A 22,386-nucleotide genomic window follows, 5' to 3' on the forward strand; every position below is an offset into this window, starting at 1 on the left:
CATAGCTTTCAGGGATGCAGCAGTTGGAGCAGGGACGGATCAAGGTCTGAAATTATTTACTGAAAAAAAAACTTGGGGCCACACTGGCTATATTTTGTGGTTTTCCGGACTTTATGCAAGGTAATACTTTGGTGGAAAATAAATACATTTGTACTGTTCATTTATACAGTTTATTTTGGTTTGTTTGGTTCAAGTGGGTGAATTAAATACTGTTTCTGTTTGAAGTGCAGGATGTTTGGGTAAGCACTGTTTCTCTTTAAGACATCAATGCATTTGATCAAATGTGTAACATGTTAAAAGTTAATTTTATAAATATTATTTTGTAGGGTTTGTTTGTTTCTTTGGGTCATTACTCGGGTATTTTATTTAAGAATGTCATGACATTTTCTACTTATCTGTATAATCTGTATCAGACTTATCTCAATTCTGTATCTCCAAAATGAATGTAATCAGGGGGGTACTGCATGTAAACAAAACCATGCTATTCTACTGCTGTGGATACTTAATACACCCTGTTTCCAAAGTGTCATGCCATCCAGTAATCCTTACCTAAAGAAGGTGTTATCTGTGCTTGTCTTCTGTGGAGGTTTTCATTTGTCAGGACTGACATGTCCAAAATCGAGGTGAACAACATAGTTAATATTACCTTGCATTAACATACCCCTTTCTGATTGTTGGAACTGTGAATAACATTGTTTATCTGACCTTGCATCAACATACACTTTCTGATTGTTGGAACTGTGAACAACATTGTTTATCTTACGTTGCATCAACATACCCCTTTCTGATTGTTGGAACTGTGAACAACATTGTTTATCTTACGTTGCATCAACATACCCCTTTCTGATTGTTGGAACTGTGAACAACATTGTTTATCTTACCTTGCATCAACATACCCCTTTCTGATTGTTGAAACTGTTAATAACATTGTTTATCTTACCTTGCATTAACATACCCCTTTCCGATTTTGTTGAAACTGTGAATAACATTGTTTATCTTACCTTGCATCAACATACCCCTTTCTGATTGTTGGAACTGTGAATAACATTGTTTATCTTACCTTGCATCAACATACCCCTTTCTGATTGTTGAAACTGTTAATAACATTGTTTATCCTACCTTGCATTAACATATCCTTTCCGATTTTGTTGAAACTGTGAATAACATTGTTTATCTTACCTTGCATCAACATACCCCTTTCTGATTGTTGAAACTGTGAATAACATTGTTTATCTTACCTTGCATTAACATACCCCTTTCTGATTGTTGGAACTGTGAACAACATTGTCTATCTTACCTTGCATTAACATACCCCTTTCTGATTGTTGGAACTGTGAACAACATTGTTTATCTTACCTTGCATCAACATACCCCTTTTCTGACGGCTGGAACTGTGAACAACATTGTTTATCTTACCTTGCATTAACATACCCCTTTTCTGATGGTTGGAACTGTGAACAACATTGTTTATCTTACCTTGCATTGACATACCCCTTTCTGATTGTTAGAACTGTGAATAACATTGTTTATCTTACCTTGCATTGACATACCCCTTTCTGATTGTTGGAACTGTGAACAACATTGTTTATCTTACCTTGCATTGACATACCCCTTTCTGATTGTTGGAACTGTGAATTACATTGTTTATCTTACCTTGCATTGACATACCCCTTTCTGATTGTTGGAACTGTGAATTACATTGTTTATCTTACCTTGCATACTGTGAATAATTGTTTATCTTTCCTTGCATTAACATTCCCCTTTCTGATTGTTGAAACTGTTAATAACATTGTTTATCTTACCTTGCATTAACATACCCCTTTCTGATTGTTGGAACTGTGAATAACATTGTTTATCTTACCTTGCATCAACATACCCCTTTCTGATTGTTGGAACTGTGAACAACATTGTTTATCTTACCTTGTATTAACATACCCCTTTCTGATTGTTGGAACTGTGAATAACATTGTTTATCTTACCTTGCATCAACATACCCCTTTCTGATTGTTGAAACTGTTAATAACATTGTTTATCTTACCTTGCATTAACATATCCTTTCCGATTTTGTTGAAACTGTGAATAACATTGTTTATCTTACCTTGCATCAACATACCCCTTTCTGATTGTTGAAACTGTGAATAACATTGTTTATCTTACCTTGCATTAACATACCCCTTTCTGATTGTTGGAACTGTGAACAACATGGTTTATCTTACCTTGCATCAACATACCCCTTTTCTGATGGTTGGAACTGTGAACAACATTGTTTATCTTACCTTGCATTAACATACCCCTTTTCTGATGGTTGGAACTGTGAACAACATTGTTTATCTTACCTTGCATTAACATACCCCTTTCTGATTGTTGGAACTGTGAATAACATTGTTTATCTTACCTTGCATTGACATACCCCTTTCTGATTGTTGGAACTGTGAATAACATTGTTTATCTTACCTTGCATTGACATACCCCTTTCTGATTGTTGGAACTGTGAATTACATTGTTTATCTTACCTTGCATTGACATACCCCTTTCTGATTGTTGGAACTGTGAATTACATTGTTTATCTTACCTTGCATACTGTGAATAATTGTTTTTCTTTCCTTGCATTAACATTCCCCTTTCTGATTGTTGAAACTGTTAATAACATTGTTTATCTTACCTTGCATTAACATACCCCTTTCTGATTGTTGGAACTGTGAACAACATTGTTTATCTTACCTTGTATTAACATACCCCTTTCTGATTGTTGGAACTGTGAATAACATTGTTTATCTTACCTTGCATCAACATACCCCTTTCTGATTGTTGAAACTGTTAATAACATTGTTTATCTTACCTTGCATTAACATATCCTTTCCGATTTTGTTGAAACTGTGAATAACATTGTTTATCTTACCTTGCATCAACATACCCCTTTCTGATTGTTGAAACTGTGAATAACATTGTTTATCTTACCTTGCATTAACATACCCCTTTCTGATTGTTGGAACTGTGAACAACATTGTTTATCTTACCTTGCATTGACATACCCCTTTCTGATTGTTGGAACTGTGAATTACATTGTTTATCTTACCTTGCATTGACATACCCCTTTCTGATTGTTGGAACTGTGAATTACATTGTTTATCTTACCTTGCATACTGTGAATAATTGTTTATCTTTCCTTGCAATAACATTCCCCTTTCTGATTGTTGAAACTGTAAATAACATTGTTTATCTTACCTTGCATTAACATACCCCTTCAGGGTTAGAAACTAACAGTTTTTGTCCACTAGTCCTTATAATGATAACATATAGCAAAACCCTTAAAATTGGCCAATTTTTACTAGTCCTTAGGATACCTTTACCATTGGGCAGTTTGGTAAGGACTACAGGACTAGTGCCAATTTCTAACGCTGCCCTTTCTTATTGTTGGAACTGTGAACAACATTGTTTATCTTACCTTGCATACTGTGAATAACATTGTTTATCTTACCTTGCATTAACCATGTTAACATACCCCTTTGCATTTGCTTTGTGATCAACGTATCAACACATTTGGCAAAGTAGTTTCAGAGATGAAGATACTTTATTTTTGTAACATCATCAACAATGGCCAGCTGAAGTTAAAGGTTCATAAAACAATGTGCAAACATTGAGTTTCCACCTGCCCATCATGCTGTGATTTATTTAATTTATGTTCTTGACTTAAATGCCAGGATTAAATTTTAAACTCAGCCATAGTGCTGCATAACCTGCTCTCTCAGTCTTTATCATTTGGGTTTCTGGGAACATATATATATGTATATATATATATATATTTATTACATGTATTTAAAAAAAAAAAAGGTTAGACTTTATGACATCACAATAGTGAAACTTCACTGCTCAAAATACGGACAGATAGAATTAGACTTTATGACATCACAATAGTGAAACTTAACTGCTCAAAATACTGACAGATAGAATTAGACTTTATGACATCACAATAGTGAAACTTCACTGCTCACAATACGGACAGATAGAATTAGACTTTATGACATCACAATAGTGAAACTTAACTGCTCAAAATACTGACAGATAGAATTAGACTTTATGACATCACAATAGTGAAACTTCACTGCTCACAATACGGACAGATAGAATTAGACTTTATGACATCACAATAGTGAAACTTCACTGCTCACAATACGGACAGATAGAATTAGACTTTATGACATCACAATAGTGAAACTTCACTGCTCAAAATACTGACAGATAGAATTAGACTTTATGACATCACAATAGTGAAACTTCACTGCTCACAATACGGACAGACAGAATTAGACTTTATGACATGAAATGATAACATGGTTAACAGCAGATGTGTCATAACAGAACACATTTTCATAAACATCTGTCTTACAAAACGCACACATCGCTGGCCCCAGCTGCAGTATGTGTCAAACCTATCAACAACCCTCACTCACATGATCAGGTCAGGTAGCCAAGACACCTTCAATCTGTGCAATATCTGGTATACCAAGTGTGTAATATCTCATATACCTATTATGCAATATCTTGTTTGTTGTTAGTTTGTTTGTTGTTTAACGCCGCACTCAGCAATATTCCAACTATATGACGGCGGTCTGTAAATAATTGAGTCTGGACCAGACAATCCAGTGATTGATATCATGAGCATCGATCCACGCAATTGGGATCGATGACATGCATCAACCAAGTCAGCGAGCCTGAGCATCCGATCCCGTTAGTCGCCTCTTACGACAAGCATAGTCGCCTTTTACGGCAAGCATGGGTTGCTGAAGACCTATTCAACCTGGATATTCACGGGTCATGTAATATCTTGTATTCCTACTATATCATATCTCATATACCTACGATTTAAAATCTCATATACCTACAATGTTAATAGAGATAATACTAGTATGTGTGTCATACTTGTTTTCCAAAAAATGCACTAATCACCACTGCTCTTCCAGAAAACCACAATTGTCAAAGGACGTAAAACATCTTCAGCTATGACTTCCATTCTAGAGTGACGTCTTTCCATCCTTCTGTCACAATAACATTCGAATGACGAGAACAATGCCGTCCGGATGATAGAAACAATACACTGGTGCGTGTGAAGTGATATTTACACCAGTGCACATACGATTTTTATGTACTTAGTTATTTCTTACCCTGAGGGTAATATCTCATATAGAGGTCTGCCATGTAAAATCTCATATAGAGGTCTGCCATGTAATATCTCATATAGAGGTCTGCCATGTAATAGCTCATATAGAGGTCTGCCATGTAATATTTCATATAGAGGTCTTCCATGTAATATCTCATATAGAGGTCTTCCATGTAATATCTCATATAGAGGTCTGCCATGTAATATCTCATATAGAGGTCTGCCATGTAATATCTCATATAGAGGTCTGCCATGTAATAGCTCATATAGAGGTCTTCGATGTAATATCTCATTTTGTGCCACAAACAACATGAAATGTATTACATTGCAGGAAGTTTTATTACATAGAGATATTTACATAAACATTTGGCACAACATGGGGGCTGCCTCGGTTGCCTAAGAGACCCTGGGGTCGAAGTGACCCGGGTTGACATCCTGGGGTCATGGAGACCCGGGTAAGATGACAATGTCCTGGGGTCTTATGGACCCGGACTGTGTAGCTGTGAGAGGGATATGCCGGTCCTGGGGTCCGATGACCCGGACGATCCCTAGAGTTAAGCTAGTACTGGTCTTGCTGACCGGACAGTACCGAAATAGCGTAAGTTCTTTGGGGGCCACAAGCCTTCCATGCTCTGAGTATGGAGTGGCTTATGACGCCGAGGCAGCCCCAGGAGATAAGGTATATACACAATATATATATATATATATATAGGCGCCTGATAAACAGCCATGGAATGGATGCCAATACAAGAGTACTAGCGAATGCACAAGAAACCACGTTCATGATGCTCATGAATACAGTAGGCCATGAAAGACAGGAGGAGCTAAGGGGTGGCTGGAGGGTAACGCAGTTGAGTGGCTTGCGACAATGTAGAAAGTAGCCTCGTGCGGGGCTGCAGGGTTAATAAAGGTAAACACTGTGACGTCATGTCCGTCTTACTGGGCATGCGCAGACTGTTTAGAAGTGCATTGTGGGATGTAATTCCTGTAACATGATCCAGACGGCATAAAAAGCACATTCGGGTGACAGAGTTAAGAAATCGTGTTGAATATAAACGTAATGAGGTGATTGACCTGTAATTGGTATATTAAATATGAACGCGTAAGTACTGTTGTTGTTGCACAAACTAAAATATCCAATTACCATTTTGTGCCACAAACAACATGAAATGTATTACATTGCAGGAAGTTTTATTACATAGAGATATTTACATAAACATTTGGCACAACATGGGGGCTGCCTCGGTTGCCTAAGAGACCCTGGGGTCGAAGTGACCCGGGTTGACATCCTGGGGTCATGGAGACCCGGCTAAGATGACAATGTCCTGGGGTCTTATGGACCCGGACTGTGTAGCTGTGAGAGGGATATGCCGGTCCTGGGGTCCGATGACCCGGACAATCCCTAGAGTTAAGCTAGTACTGGTCGTGCTGACCGGACAATACCGAAATAGCATAAGTTCTTTGGGGGCCACAAGCCTTCCATGCTCTGAGTATGGAGTGGCTTATGACGCCCAAACGAGGTTAGCAACCGAGAGCCCCCCAAAAATATCTCATATAGAGGTCTGCCATGTAATATCTCATATAGAGGTCTTCCATGTAATATCTCATATAGAGGTCTGCCATGTAATATTTCATATAGAGGTCTGCCATGTAATATCTCATATAGAGGTCTGCCATGTAAAATCTCGTAAAGAGGTCAGCCATGTAATATCTCATATAGAGGTCTTCCATGTAAAATCTCATATAGAGGTCTGCCATGTAATATCTCATATAGAGGTCTGCCATGTAAAATCTCATATAGAGAGGTCGGCCAAGTAAAATCTCATATAGAGGTCTTCCATGTAAAATCTCATATAGAGGTCTGCCATGTAATATCTCATATAGAGGTCTGCCATGTAAAATCTCATATAGAGAGGTCGGCCCAGTAAAATCTCATATAGAGGTCTGCCATGAAATATCTCATATAGAGGTCTGCCATGTAATATCTCATATAGAGGTCTGCCATGTAATATCTCATATAGAGGTCTGCCATGTAATATCTCATATAGAGGTCTGCCATGTAATATCTCATATACAGGTGTGCCATGTAATATCTCATATAGAGGTCTGCCACGTAATATGTCATACACAAACTATGACATTTATATCGTATATTGAGGAATGCAATGTAATATCTCATATGGAGGTCTACCATTGAATATCTCATAGAGAGGTCTGCCACGTAATATGTCATACACAAACTATGACATTTATATCGCATATTGAGGAATGCAATGTAATATCTCATAAAGAGATCTGCCATATAATATCTTATACACGTACTATGACATGTAATATCTCATATAATGGTCTACCATGTTACATCTCATATACTGATATAGGTCTGCCATGTTATATCTCATATAGGTCTACCATGTTACATCTCATATAGGTCTGCCATGTTACATCTCATATAGGTCTGCCATGTTATATCTCATATAGGTCTGCCATGTTATATCTCATATAGGTCTGCCATGTTATATCTCATATAGGTCTGCCATGTTACATCTCATATAGGTCTGCCATGTTACATCTCATATAGGTCTGCCATGTTATATCTCATATAGGTCTGCCATGTTATATCTCATATAGGTCTGCCATGTTACATCTCATATAGGTCTGCCATGTTACATCTCATATAGGTCTGCCATGTTATATCTCATATAGGTCTGCCATGTTACATCTCATATAGGTCTGCCATGTTATATCTCATATAGGTCTGCCATGTTATATCTCATATAATGGTCTACCATGTTACATCTCATATAGGTCTGCCATGTTATTTCTCATATAGGGGTCTGCCATTTAATATATCATATAGATGACTGCCATGTAATATCTCATACACATACTATGACATGTAATATCTCATATAGAGGTCTGCCACGTAATATCACATACACCATGTACACATACTATGACATGTAATATCTCATACCTAGGAGCAGTGTTTGAAATACCTGGCTGCCTGCCAGACCATCTGAGACAGGCTGTTTGAGCCACCAAAATCGTGTTAAGATATTAAATCATTAAAGTGACAGGTTTGATTCCCTACAACTACAACATACAATATGAGAAGCGGGAGGACCAAGTCCACTCACTCAACCACCTCACTCACTCACATAATTATCACAATTCAAAACAATTCCTGTCAAGATACAGTTGGGGAGCATTTCAAAAGTTTGTTATCAGCTAACAAAATATAATTCCTGATGTTTTGAGAAATTCCCTAAAACACTTAATTGTGGAAATATTGACCTCAAGAATTATTTCAGAAAGCAGGGCGCAATACCATTGATTTATGTAACTGACACAGAACACACGTTATTGACCCACTTTGATTCAACACATCAAGGTGTATCTTAACTACAATGATCTTCACTCGGATCCTTCAATGGTTGAACACAAGTCACCAACATTCCAGTAATATCATATTTCTTTTCACAGCGTTCATTTTCTGAGTAAAGATATGATCATTACCGCTGTTGTAAGGTTGATATCAAGGCCGTAGTTAACTTTTTTTTGACAGGGGGGGCAAATATTTGTACAAGTATCACTTGTCCCCAACTTGATTCAAATAAAACTGTTTTCTATAAAAAAAAAACCTGGGGGGGGGCGCAGTTGGCTGCAGCACTGGATATGGAATAAAGACATCTGTGTTGCTTGTGACACTTTGCTTATTCTCTGTTCTTTTGGTACACTGCTTTGGCCTGACAACATGGCGGCCCTACATCTCGTAAATGACATATTATGACATCATATTCTTACTGTAGTATTTGTACGACTGCTTGCTATTGAGTGCTGTAGAAGCTGGTATTGTTTACATTACAGCAGCGCCATGCCTACAGCGCATGAACTACATCAGTGTATGTGGTTGACGCCATCCTCAGTAAATGATAGAACCCGACATGACATATTATACTTTGACCCCATGGTACCGCGGCATTCATCGTATCGCAGCATTTGTTATTTCCAGTAGTTCACGCCGGACACGCCTTTTACCAGCTGTCTTTTAATGCAAAACAGTAACCAGGAAGTTTTCACTTCGTAAACAATTTCAATTTTCACGGAATGTTCCGTCTGCTGCAAGTAAGGAGTTATTAATGCGTTGATACATACTTCTGTGATTCTTAAAAATATTGCCTTACCCCCATCTATCAATGGACAACGATATAACCCGCAGTTCCCCAAGTAAACTTTCTCTATCGACCTGAACTAGATCATCTGCACATTCATGGCGACTAATAAGGTAACGGAAGTTACGTAGTCCGCACATTTTTTCCCGCTCTGTGCCAAGAATCTATTGGGAGATCATAAGGGCCATAATGCCAAACTTAGAAATACGTTCTTCACTAGTAGCCAAAAGATACATACATACTTTGGGCATACAAGGAGTGCTTTTTATATATTTATTGTTGACGTAAAACATTTTTCCATTTTGTGACAAATTATTGTCATCCAATTTTTTTATAAAGAATCTAAGAATATCATTTCTGATATTTTGTTGATGACTTATAAAAATATTTTTCTCTTACTTTTCGGTAAATATGCATTGAATACCTATTACTGATGACACATTTAGAATTTTACCTGTGCTGTTTTTGCACGTCTGGACAAATCACTGATGTCTGGCATGATCATACTTAGTGGTTGGTAGAATAATGTCCTCTTTTTGTCCAATTCGGACCTCCATACACAACTTTTATCTGTACCGCGATACGATGGAGTTCCCTCCCTTGTCAAACAGAGCGCGAGGCCCGGCTTTTACTCGGAGCTACTGATGTAAATAATGAACTTTTATCAGTAAATTATGAACTGTTAGATAAAATAAATGACATCTGATATAGAGAACACGAATAATCATAAAGGTTAGTGAGTGCAATTTGTTCCATTCAGCGTAAATGACAAGTATCGAGATACCCCGAGGTTGCAGGCTACATTGTTATTTGCCCCTGCCCCAATATACGACACTTACAGCAATAATGACATAATATAGGATAGCACTTTGACCTATGACCTGCGACCTATGACATGACGTCAGTACTATTGTAAACACTACAATCATGAACATCGAGTTGGTATCATTTGAATACGATGCCATACATCGGGTGCAGGCTAAAACGGCACCTCAGCAAAACGTCACCGATTTCTCTGGCGAAACCGGCACCGCATTTGGCGGAAACGGCTACTATGTGACAGGCGAAAACGGCACCTCTATTTCTAATAATGATAAGAACGATTTATGTACAATGTAGTAGTATATCTGATTTATGTTATTTGTTACATATTATTTGATGTATTTACATGTTATTTCCAGTTGTTCACAGATAATTACATACATTCACATATATACAATATATATTTTATGGCCGCTGTCAATACACTGAGAGGAAAGGCCTTGCGAGCATGGTATAAGATCAAAAGTTCACTGAAATCAACTTCTCATCTCCCAGCAATCATCCTCATTCGCTTGTATAATGTCTTAATTGTACCCATTGCATCATATGGAGCCGAGGTATGGGGCTGCAGTCTTCTAAGACCCCCGCATGAAATGTATCATAACTGGTCTAAACAACTATGTAATGAGATCACTATCAAAATAGCAAAGCAGATTCTAGGAGTTCTTTTTGTACTGTCCAAATTATCAGAATGAAAGACAGATACTTCTTAGAAGACTAGACTTACAAAACTGCTAAATTGATAATAAAATCTTAGCAAATATCCTGAACCCCTGTCCTGAAAGAGGAAAATATGTTTCACAAATTATCTCCGACATGTTTATTAAAAGAACCTCTCTTATAGACAACATCTAGATATGACCTTATTTTACTTCAAGGCATGTTATGTTTTCACAATAATTTGAGTTGCGTATAGGCTAAGTTGGAATATAGTTGGAGTAGAGGCTAAATTCTAATGTAAACTAGTTGTAACATTTCACAATTATTGGTGTTTGCAAGCGACCATGTTAGTTTAATATCATTTATTTTATCAAGGTTAAAAAAAATAGGGTGCCGTTTTCGCCAGGCAATAGTAGCCGTTTTCGCCTGAGGCGAGGTGACGTTTTCGCCAATCGGTGCCGTTTTCGCCAGGTGACGTTTTGCTGAGGTGCCGTTTTAGCTATAACCCCATACATCAACCAAGTCAGCAACACTGACCCCCAATTTCGTCACCTCTTTCGACAAGCAAAGATTGGTCAATACAATCCTAACCAGGATCTGCACGGGAAAATCTACACAGACCAGCTGTTAACTGGTTAACCACCCACCAACCCAAATAATCAGGTTTCAAACATGAAACTTACAAGGCCAAACATTTGAAATACGCTCCCTTCCATTGCAAGACATCTCTGCTGTCAGGACCCCATTTCTAACCATGCTTATATAATTTTAAAATGAGTCTGACAAGTCAATGAAACCTAAATTTGTCATAACTGTGCTACATGCATCACCAACCCATCCGAACTACCAATGCCGATATATTGCGTGTTTCGTTTGTTGCGACAGACGACATTCACCTAGAGGCCTATCGCCTTGATATCAGTGATAGTATCACGCCTGTTGTCTTGAAATCTACCGCTCCACTGCAATGCCGGCAAGTCTTTATCACGTTTATAACAGAGACGTCGTGTACCCATGGGGCAAACACCAGCACCTACAAACAGTTATGTCAGTGGAAATGGATCATTTCATGAATGGAAGAATTGAAGAATAAATTATAAGAGCCAAACTGCACTTCATTGAACACGATTCTAACTCTCTTAATGACACTGAATGTTCGCAGACATCGGCCGTGCGAACAACAGTATCGATGATGTAATTATAATAATCCGGCCATGAACGCTGACGGTCGTTGAAATGAAATTCCCATCGATATGACTGGGCAATATTAACAAACACTGGAAAACTAAATCATGCACGGTATATCAACAGACATGCTGTCGGCATCGAACTGTCTGACTTACAGACGCATAGATTTTCCTCTGCGGAAAGAAAGATCCATGAGTCGAGAAATGGCAAATGGCTATTGTTCTTCGATCTTGTTATCTTACCTCTGCGTTAAGGCGCACGGAGCTTGTGTGTGGATGTTTGACAATGGAATACTAGGCTTATATCCAGCCAGCGGTGATAACACTAGCGTCAATTCTGCCGCTGTCTCAATGGCAAGAATCACATGCGAGGATGTTCAATGGAGTAACCGGCAACTTCGTCCAATCAGCTTTGAGTATTATGACCTTACGCGCATCGGCTGAGGGTCATTTAAGGTCACATCAATCATCCGACTCTTGGGGAAAATTCGGAAGGCCTCGGCAACGATTCGTCTCTATCCGGATAATGGGCGATGTGGAACTGTTTCAGCAGCATTCTTTATATTGAACACAACCGGAACGCCCTTGAACCTTGCCAACAGAATCTTCAATATCACAATCACAATACTTTTGAAAATCACATGAACAATATAATGTTTCTACTTTCAAACAAATAGGCGCGTGTCATTCTTTGTCAACATATATAATGTGTATGCATGGTCTCTGTTATGAATAATAAATGTTCAGAAACAATCTTTCAATCGATAAACGATATTACAAGCTGTCACTGTGTGTTTACTGTTCAGTGTTAAGGAAATACAATGATTAAACGTAAAACGAATGCATATACAAGTGTGACATATCGATATCCCTGTCACGTTCTTTAACAGTAACTGTCAGAGTTCTGACACGTGACTACGAATATAGTTTCACCCCGTGTTATCGGTGGAACCTATCGCTGTTTTTTGTGTTTTTTATCACTAATGCTAAATCATTTTTTTGGTCCTCACAGTAGCTGGATGTACTTATATACACTATGTTTTAATGGTAAATGGTATGGTCGGTGATTATTAAATCCTCATGGAAAACAGTTGTTTTAATCTTTAGAGATTGTGTTATGAACTCAAGCAATACTTCTTGTGCTAGGCAGGTATTTTCAAAATAGTGTATAGCCCGAATATTCGTTATATTTAGATAATTTTAAGTTTGTAATTGACGACTGACAATCCTGTACAACTTTATTCATATTGCTCTCAGCTTCATAACAGCTAGTGGCCGTGTTGGCTTAGAAAAGACGTCACAGTGGAACAGTGACGGGCCTGTAGATGTTTCTACAGAAACCTAGTGACACATGTTCACTGCTCACTTAGATAGGTTTCTTTGCTCAATTACCAACATATGACACAAAGGAACTGTTTACTTTTTCACTGGCATTTTTAGAAGTTGGAAAGTAGCCGCACTCAGCAGTATTCCAGCTATATTATGACGCCGGTCTATAAATAATCAAGTCTGGACCAGACAATCCAATGATTAACACCATGAGCATCAATCCACGCAATGTGATGACACGCAGTCACCGAGCCTGACCTTCGTCCGACGTCAATCATCGCCGGCTGTCACGTTTGTTAATACAATGAGTGAGTGAGTATGGTTTTACGCCGCTTTTAGCAATATTCCAGCAATATCACGGCGGGGGACACCGGAAATGGGCTTCACACATTGTACCAATGTCGGGAATCGAACCCGGGTCTTCGGCGTGACGAGCTAACGCTTTAACCACTAGGCTACCCGACCGCCCCTTGTTCATACAGTGTATGTATATGACGACGTATTTGTACATTTCCGGGATGCTGGATCACCGGGCTATGTAGCGGAGATCATACGTTTTGTTGTTGTGTGTTTGTGTGCCGCGACAGTCAGAAATAGGCCAGCTATATACCGTCTTATAAATAAACGAGTCTGATTCAGGAAAACCAGTGAGTGAAATCATGAGCATTGTTCTACGTCGTCGGGTGACGAAATCACGCCATCAGCCTCGTCTAGGAGCCTGACCTTCGATCTTTTTAATTGCCTCTTACGACGGACATTTGAGTGTAGGGGACCGGTTGTAAACCAGGTTCCTATATGCACGGCCACATTCACTGTACATGTAGATTACTAGTTTTAAACATTGTGAGGCTCTGCAGTGTATGAAATTGAGTCCGTTTCTTTGAAAAGACACAGTATCTTATGAATGGCAACTTCTAAATTCTAGAAATAAATAAAAATCAAGAATAAAAGATGTTGTCATCAATAAAGAAGTTGTCATAAAAATAGCTTGTCTTTACTGCTGCTTTCTAACTTCTAAAAATGCCAGTGAAACAGTGAACAGTTTCTGTGTGTAACATCTTGTTTATTGGAAGACTGTTCTCGAGGATATTGTCGAGTTCCACACAGATAAATTGATGTTTGAAAGGCCTGACACACCCGCTGAAATAGTCCAGTCCTGTCGCCAAACAGGGAGACACTCCACGGTCAAGTCCTCTCCTCCCAAACTACCGACAAGGATTGTAGGACACTTCAGTAGACTTGAGCTTCCCATATGTATGGGGGTTTTGGGGGTGCATCACTGGTGTCATACCCTGACCAGCTCCAATGTCGTTAATTATTCAGTCGCTGAGGTAGAAACGGCTCTGTCGCCTCTTTGTGAAACAGGCGTAGTCACCGTCTGACATAGAAACAAACTGTTTTGAAAGTTTTCAGCCAATCAGTCTGGTTCTGAGTTTGGGGTAGAAGCAATATCCGCTCATCCTGAACATTCTTACTGACAGTCTTTGTAGCTAAACGAAAATGGCTCAATATGTCATCTTCAGATGGAATGAGTGAGTGAGTGTGTTTTTACGCCACCTTTAGCAATATTCCAGCAATATCACGGCGGGGGACACAAGAAATGGGCTCCACACATTGTACCCATGTCGGGAATCGAACCCGGGTCTTCGGCGTGACGAGCGAACGCTTTAACCACTAGGCCACCCGACCGCCCCCCAGATGGAATGAATGGGCAAGATTTATTAGAGAGATCCGAGGGTTGCTGATGAACGTGGAAGATGCTCTATGCTAAAGTTTTTTTCCATTGTACATTAGAAGATCATTCTGCATAACCTATTTTATTCTGGAATATATCACTCCCCTGGTCGATACGAATCCTTGTATATACTCTGACTTGTTCTAATTAACTTTTAATCTGTTGTTGATTAGCGCCTAATCTGCTGTCGATGGGTCGTAAATAAATAATGTCATTCCCACGACGACCTCCATGTTAACACAGTCCGCGCCCTGATGACACGTATCCTCCACAGAGCTCCATCTCTGTATCTGCAGTTATAAAGAGGCCGTGATATGCACCAAAAGGAAACGCTTTCCATATCTTCCACCTGATTGATGCATCAAAAACATTTTTTGTTATGCCAAATGAGTAGACAAAATGATGCACTTTTTTATCTTGTGTATTAACCGACTGAGCTCAATCTCTTTCACAATATTCTCTCAACTTTACAATCGATGTAGGACGCCATCTTTAGTCGCGTAAATCCGATCCCAGGATTATTAATCAGAGGTACGTGGTCTAGTGGATAGCGTGTCAGCCTGGGTCAGCGGAAGGGCGGTGGCTCAATCCCCTGGCTGCCTCCGTGGTCTAGTGGATAGCGTGTCTGCTAGGGTCAGCGGAAGGGCGGTGGTTCAATCCCCTGGCTGCCTCCGTGGTCTAGTGGATAGCGTGTCAGCTTGGGTGAGCGGAAGGGCGGTGGTTCAATCCCCTGGCTGTCTCCGTGGTCTAGTGGATAGCGTGTCAGCTAGGGTGAGCGGAAGGGCGGTGGTTAGATCTCCTGGCCGCATCATACCACAAAAAGTTAAAATATGGTACTTGTTGTTACCCTGCTTTGGTTTAACGCCGCTTTGAATAGTATTCCATATCACGATGTGTCAGCTTCATGTGGGAGGAAAGCCCGAAGTGGTTCAGGTCTTAGAGCCGACAGTTGACCAATCACAGGGCTCCCTATATAGCTAAAAAAACATGCTCACCGATGTACAGTAACAGTGAAGGAAACGGCATTGATCACTTGGAACAACAACTGATGCACATTATGTATGACTATGGAGAAACATGTGCGTTTATCCTGTCTGGCGATTTTAACGCTAGAACCGGGTGTGAATTAGATTATATTTTGGATGATTGTATTGAATACCTAACCACAGATGAAGATTACAAGTCAGATTATTTTCGTTGTATTAGAAATTCTCTTGATGCAAATGTTAATAATTTTGGTAGAAGTCTATTAGACTTCTGTAAGCTATTTGGTGAACATATTGTAACTGGGAGATCTGTACTGGATAGCACTGGCAACTTTACCTTCATCTCCAATACAGGCTGCAGCGTTGTCGATTATTTCATTGTATCTACTGAGTTATTTCCAAATGTATTAGATATGTCAGATGCACTGTGCAGAGTCTGATCACTTACCTGCAGTATGCAGTTTCAAGGATATTGTTACTAGTGGAGTCTACAAGGAAAGAACTGCTTCTGTTAATTTACCCTATGTTCCTAAATATATATTATCTTCAGAACAGTTTTCATCTAATGTTAAGTATCTCAGCGAAGATAATTGTAAAGTGATGTTTGAAGAATATATATTGTTGGTAGATCAAAACGTAAATGCTGCAGTATGTAAGGTCACAGATATCATACGCTGCTGTGCAAAGTCAGCTGTTCCTCTATAGGAACTTCAGGTAGACAAAGCTATCAGACTCCGTGGTTTTATAAGGAGTGCGTGTTTTTGAAGTCCGAGAAATACAGACTTTTGAATAAATTTAGAAGTTGTAAGTGTGATTCAAACTTAAAGCAGTACATATCAGCCAAAGATGGGTTAAAGAAATGTTGCAACAAAAAGAAATTTAAGTATGACTTACATTTAAATGAAGAAATCAATGCCACTGCTAAACACAGTGATTGTAAACAGTGGAAGACAGTGAAAAAGGCCATACAGCGACATCCACTGAGAAGTTCTATATCTCCAAGTGACCCGCTGATTTACTTTAGAGATCTTCTTAATCCCTTACAGGGTACTGATAATAATGAGTTAGATTGTGTTGTGGAGAACTGCTTTTCTGTTCTGTAATGATTCACCCTTTTCGGATGAACTCCTGTCAGGTGAGATCACTGAAAGAGAAGGTCACGGACGCCATCAATAATCTGAGTACGGACAAGTCCGCAGATGAAGCTGGGAAACCCCCTGAATCGGATCTCTTTGTCAAGTCATTTCAAGTCATTTATTCGCATAAATGGCCATGAGGCCAACAGTACAACATGTGTAAAATATGGGACAATATAATGATACGGCGCCACTAACATGATTCTAGTATGTTTTACAATACATTCATATTATTTCTTATTTTAAAGACTTTATCAAGGAAAATACAGAGCTTAAGTAACTTATCATAATCAACCATGTTCAACAAGTTGATAAATTTGTACATATTTGGTTGATAATAATAATAAGTTGGAAGATATTTAACACGTAAATGGTTATAAGCCGGACATACCAACACGACATGGAGTTTATCTTCAACTTGTGCGTTACAATAATGACAAGATGTATCTGGTGTTTGGTACTTTCTATAAGAATTTACACTGAAACCATGAATATTACAATATTATTGTGAGGCATCTCCGTAAACCTGCATTATTGATAAATAAGTATTTCTCGGGATTGTAGTCATGTTTAATCATTGAGTAGAATTATAAATATCTTGATATGGATATTTCATGGCTCCACTCTGGGAAATATACATCTTTACATCGTTGCTGAAATAATTCTAAGAAGTAGTTTCTGTTATCAATTGACTGGACTACCCACACATAACCAGAACCATATTTGCAAAGCAGTTTCCGTACTTTCTGGACCCAGTTTTCATCACCCGAATCGGGTAATCTTTTTAACATTTCATAACACTTCTTGGTGTATCTGTGTGTTGGTTGACGGAGAAGCCTGATCGAAAATGCAAGTAATCTGACATTTGCAAAAAAAACATAGCGGATAACGCCCGCACTCAGCTAAAACAGCTTTGTTTGGGGATCTGGAGCCAATTTGTAAAACATTTTTACAAAAGTTTGTGTGGACTTTTTCAATAGATTTTCGGAGCTCCCAACCCCATAGTTCTGCGCCATATAACAAAATTGGCTTAATTTTACAGTCAAATAGCTTGATAGCATTAACCGGTAGGTTTTTAAATCCATACATAAAGCGTTTGATTGGGAATACTGCTTTTTCAGCCTGTTGGGATAATGTCTCACACGCTTTCATAAACATGTTCCTGCACGAGAAGACAATACCTAGATATTTATAATATGACGTTACTTCTATTTTTTCCCCATTTATAAACCATTTCTCATATTTAGATAAGGTCCCACCTTTTTTGAAAACTACAATTTTCGTTTTCTTAGAATTTATTTTTAATCCCCATTTCTCACAGTAGGTGCGTAAAATATCCAGTTTCTTTTGAAGATTTAAAACAGTATCTGCAAATATTGCTACATCATCTGCGAAAAGCAGTATAGACAATGCTTTAAGAGATTCATCAATGAATATGCCACTGGTATCGGATGTTAATATATCATTTACAAGTTCATCAATGTACATTATAAAAAGTACCGGTGACAATATGCACCCCTGTCGCACTCCACATGCTGCTGGTTTGCTTATTGTACCTTACAGATGCTTTTACATTTCGATATAAGCCATTTAGCAAACTATACACTTTTCCATGGATACCTCTTTGTAATAACAAATACAACTAATTATTCCTGTCAACAGAGTCAAATGCTTTACGGAAGTCAACAAATATGCAGTAAAATTTACCCCTCTTCTTTCTTATATACTTATGAATTACTGAATGTAAGATAAAGGCTTGATCACTGGTGGCAAAACCTTCCCTAAAGCCCGCCTGCGCTTCAGGAATAAGATCTTGTGTATCTATCCAGAACTTAATTCTAGCATTTATGATAGTTAAAAACACTTTACTGATAACGTCAAGTATTGCTATTCCTCTATAGTTTCCTGGGTCCGTTTTAGCTCCTGCCTTGTACAGAGGTACTATTAACCCTACATTCCAAGATGATGGAAATGATCCGGTTTCAAGGATTTTATTAAATAACTTATTCAATAACGGTAGAATAATAGTGCATACTTCTTTAAAGGCTTCGGCAGGAATACCATCTTCCCCTGGTGCCTTGTCATTGTTTAGACTTTTTATCGCCCGTAAAATGTCCTTCTCTGTAAGAATGGATGCCAATTCATTATCACTTTCACTACAATATTTACACTCCTCAATGTTGTGGACTGAGAGAAAGTCAATTACATGATCGTTAAACTCAGTATTAGATCTCATTTCTGGGTTAAGAAGTTGTTTAAAGTATTCATACCAAGATTGTTGATCAATATCCTGTCTCTCATCAAGAGTATTTTGACAGTAGCCCTTAATAGTTTTCCAGAATCTAGTGCAATGTTTATCTTAGCGGCGTCAATACTATCCTCAAGTATCCTTTTTTCATATCTTATCTTTTTGTCGTTACAAACTCTTTGGAATTCTCTCTCAGCATCAAGGTATTTTTGCCAATGTACGGTGTTGTTGTTTTCCTAAATGTATTTAGTAGCTTATATTTGTATTTCTTACGTTGTTGGCATTCACTGTCAAACCACTTGGGTTGCTCTTTGTATGTTCTGTTCCTACTGTTTACACTCATGTTTCGTGGGTTTATATTCATGACAGCATTAAAACAGTCACCAAACAAGGAGTTGATTTGTTCTACTGCAACATCAATATCCACATCAATAACCTTATGGAATTTTTGTGAATATTCATCAACAATATTTAGGCAATACTGATTGAACTCACCACGACATGCCGGTCTCCACGTTAACCTCTCCAGGCGGTGAGCCCATGAACGTGCATCCCGTGGCTCAACTGGGTCACGTGACCTAGCAGTGTCGCACGATAAATTTACTGTTATCGGAAGATGATCTGATACAGTTGCGGTTTAAATATCAAAGATAATTACTTTTCCAAACAAAGAGGTAGAAACTATACAATAAGCTATGACACTATTTCCTTGAGAACCAATATAAGTATAATCTCCATTTTTATCATTATCTACCCTTCCATTTAAGACGTGCATATTGAAGTTTCGACATAGAGACAACAGTTGTCTCCCTTCATCATTTATAACTTCATCTTTGGATATTCTCTGTATATCAAAATAATCATTATCATATTCAAATTCATCAAGTGGAAGATGAGACACGTCATCATTTTCAATGTAACATTGTTCTGAACCTATTCTAGCGTTCATATCCCCCATCAGTACAAATGAGGTTCCTGGGTGTTCCGTTAGTAAGATATGTAATCTACTATCTGACAAGTCCATACCCTTGAGGTGTTCACTCGGAGAAGCAGATGCTTCAGAGTTGGTGACGTAAACAAAACCAAATATAACTGGTGAGGAGTAGACACTACACCAGTAAAAGATAGAGTCTGTCCAGTCAGCATGTAGTCTGGTGAAGGTGTTGACAATCGACTTAGCGATGTATACGGCAACACCTCCGCAGTATCTGCCCCGATGAAAGCGACGGTTTCTAATACACTGGAAACATTGGTGTTCTGAAAATAAAGTTTCAAAGTCGGAAGCCTTTTTTGCCCAAGTCTCTAAGATACTTTCATACTTTGAACAATATTTTAATGCATTTTTATCTGATTTAGTTTCGAGTATAACCTATTTACATTCCATGTATACAATTTCAATGATCTCAATACATTGACTGGATGTGCATCATAAGTATGGCTATTTGTACTTAACTTTGATTTAGTAAAACTGTTTGCTCGGCCTCGGGCCCCCTGCTAAGTCTCCCGCTCACTGTCCCTCGCTACATCCGGGGTAGAAGAGGCATGTCGTCTGCTACCACCAGCCCTCTGGTCTCCAACTCTGTGGTCTCCAGTGAGGATTTTGACCGGTGGAGTATCGTCGGGACGTCTACGCTTTCCTATTTTGACTAAAGATTTGTTACTCCAATCATATGCATATACATCGCCAATGACGATCAGAGTGTTGTAGGAGATGTAACAGTCGTCACCGTGATCTCGATGCTGCTTCACATCTCTTTGCATAATACTTGAAGTTATTGTTCAATAAGATTTTAGACATGGGTGTGTTTCCAGAATCTTTGAATATAAGTATGTTATTTCATGATATAAAGTAACTATAGGCATTTCACTTCTAAATGTTATGGGAAAAATCTTCACGTCAATCATAGAAAAACGTTTAAGAATATGGATTGAAGTAAATGATTTATTGTCCGAGTCTCAAGCAGGGTTCCGACCTAACTACTCTACTGTTGATAATTTGTTTGTTTTACAAGATCTTTGTTCTAAATATTTGTGCAAAAACAGAGGTCGTTTTATTGTGTATTTATTGACTTTTAAAAAGCTTTTGACAATGTACATAGGAAAAGATTGGTGTATTTACACAGACACTTGCGTAACTCTTCCAGCAAGAAGCTGGTTTCAGTTATACGGAAATTCGTTTATACGGACGAATTGTGAAATGACGCAAGTGTCCGTATAAACGAGGCACGACTGTATTACCAAAAGATGTCGTGGTAAGATGTCTGTACTTTCACAAAGCCATGTAAGTCAGGTCAGCGCATGTATACAGAACAATACATGACCGTACGGGCTGCTTACAACATCCTCCGGTGTACGACAAGGTTGTGTTTTCAGTCCGTTGTTGTTTATATTTTTTATAATTGAATAGAGCTGCAAAATAGTTGCAAACATGGGATATTTGTAACACAAAACATAATGGACATTAAGCTCCTTCTCTTTGCTGATGATGTTGTAATTTTGTCCATAAATGACTTGCAAAAACAGCTAAATGTGTTAGAGAGTTACTGTTCAAAATGGAGTCTTGAAGAAAATCTGAATAAAACCAATGCTGTAGTTTTTAGAAAAGGTGGTATTGTTGAAAATATGAAATGTGGTCTCTTGGCTCGTCTGCCTTGAGTGTAATCACTTACTATAAATATTTAGGTTTTATGTTCTCCTCATGGTCTATGACATGACATCTTCCCGAGGCAAGAGAGTTAACTGACTACAAAAGTCCACTTTCCACCCTTGCCGAACTAGACTGGAATTTCTGGGCTCGATCGTAGCGCCACCAATGGTTATTACGAGTTGTGTCTCTTCTATGCCTCTCCTATTGATTTCACCTCTTGTATCACTTGCATTTGCGCCCAGTCAGGACGATCTGATCAATAATCTAGATCTATATTGTGATAAAACGGGTCCTACATCGCAA

The 22,386-nt window shown here is 38.5% G+C and overlaps 1 protein-coding gene across 1 annotated transcript in view; it reads right to left on the reverse strand.

Annotated features, from left to right (window-relative positions):
* LOC124129055 (elongation of very long chain fatty acids protein 2-like) overlaps positions 1 to 12,410 on the reverse strand; it is a 35,534-nt gene extending 23,124 nt beyond the window's left edge. The window contains exon 1 of the mRNA XM_048400625.1: positions 12,246 to 12,410. The gene's annotated coding sequence lies outside the window, so the exon portion shown is untranslated. The remainder of the gene's footprint in view (positions 1 to 12,245) is intronic.
* Positions 12,411 to 22,386: the final 9,976 nt, after the last annotated feature.

Source organism: Haliotis rufescens, unplaced genomic scaffold (assembly GCF_023055435.1).
Source record: "Haliotis rufescens isolate VD_foot unplaced genomic scaffold, xgHalRufe1.0.p SCAF_2, whole genome shotgun sequence".
Lineage (NCBI taxonomy): Eukaryota > Metazoa > Mollusca > Gastropoda > Lepetellida > Haliotidae > Haliotis > Haliotis rufescens.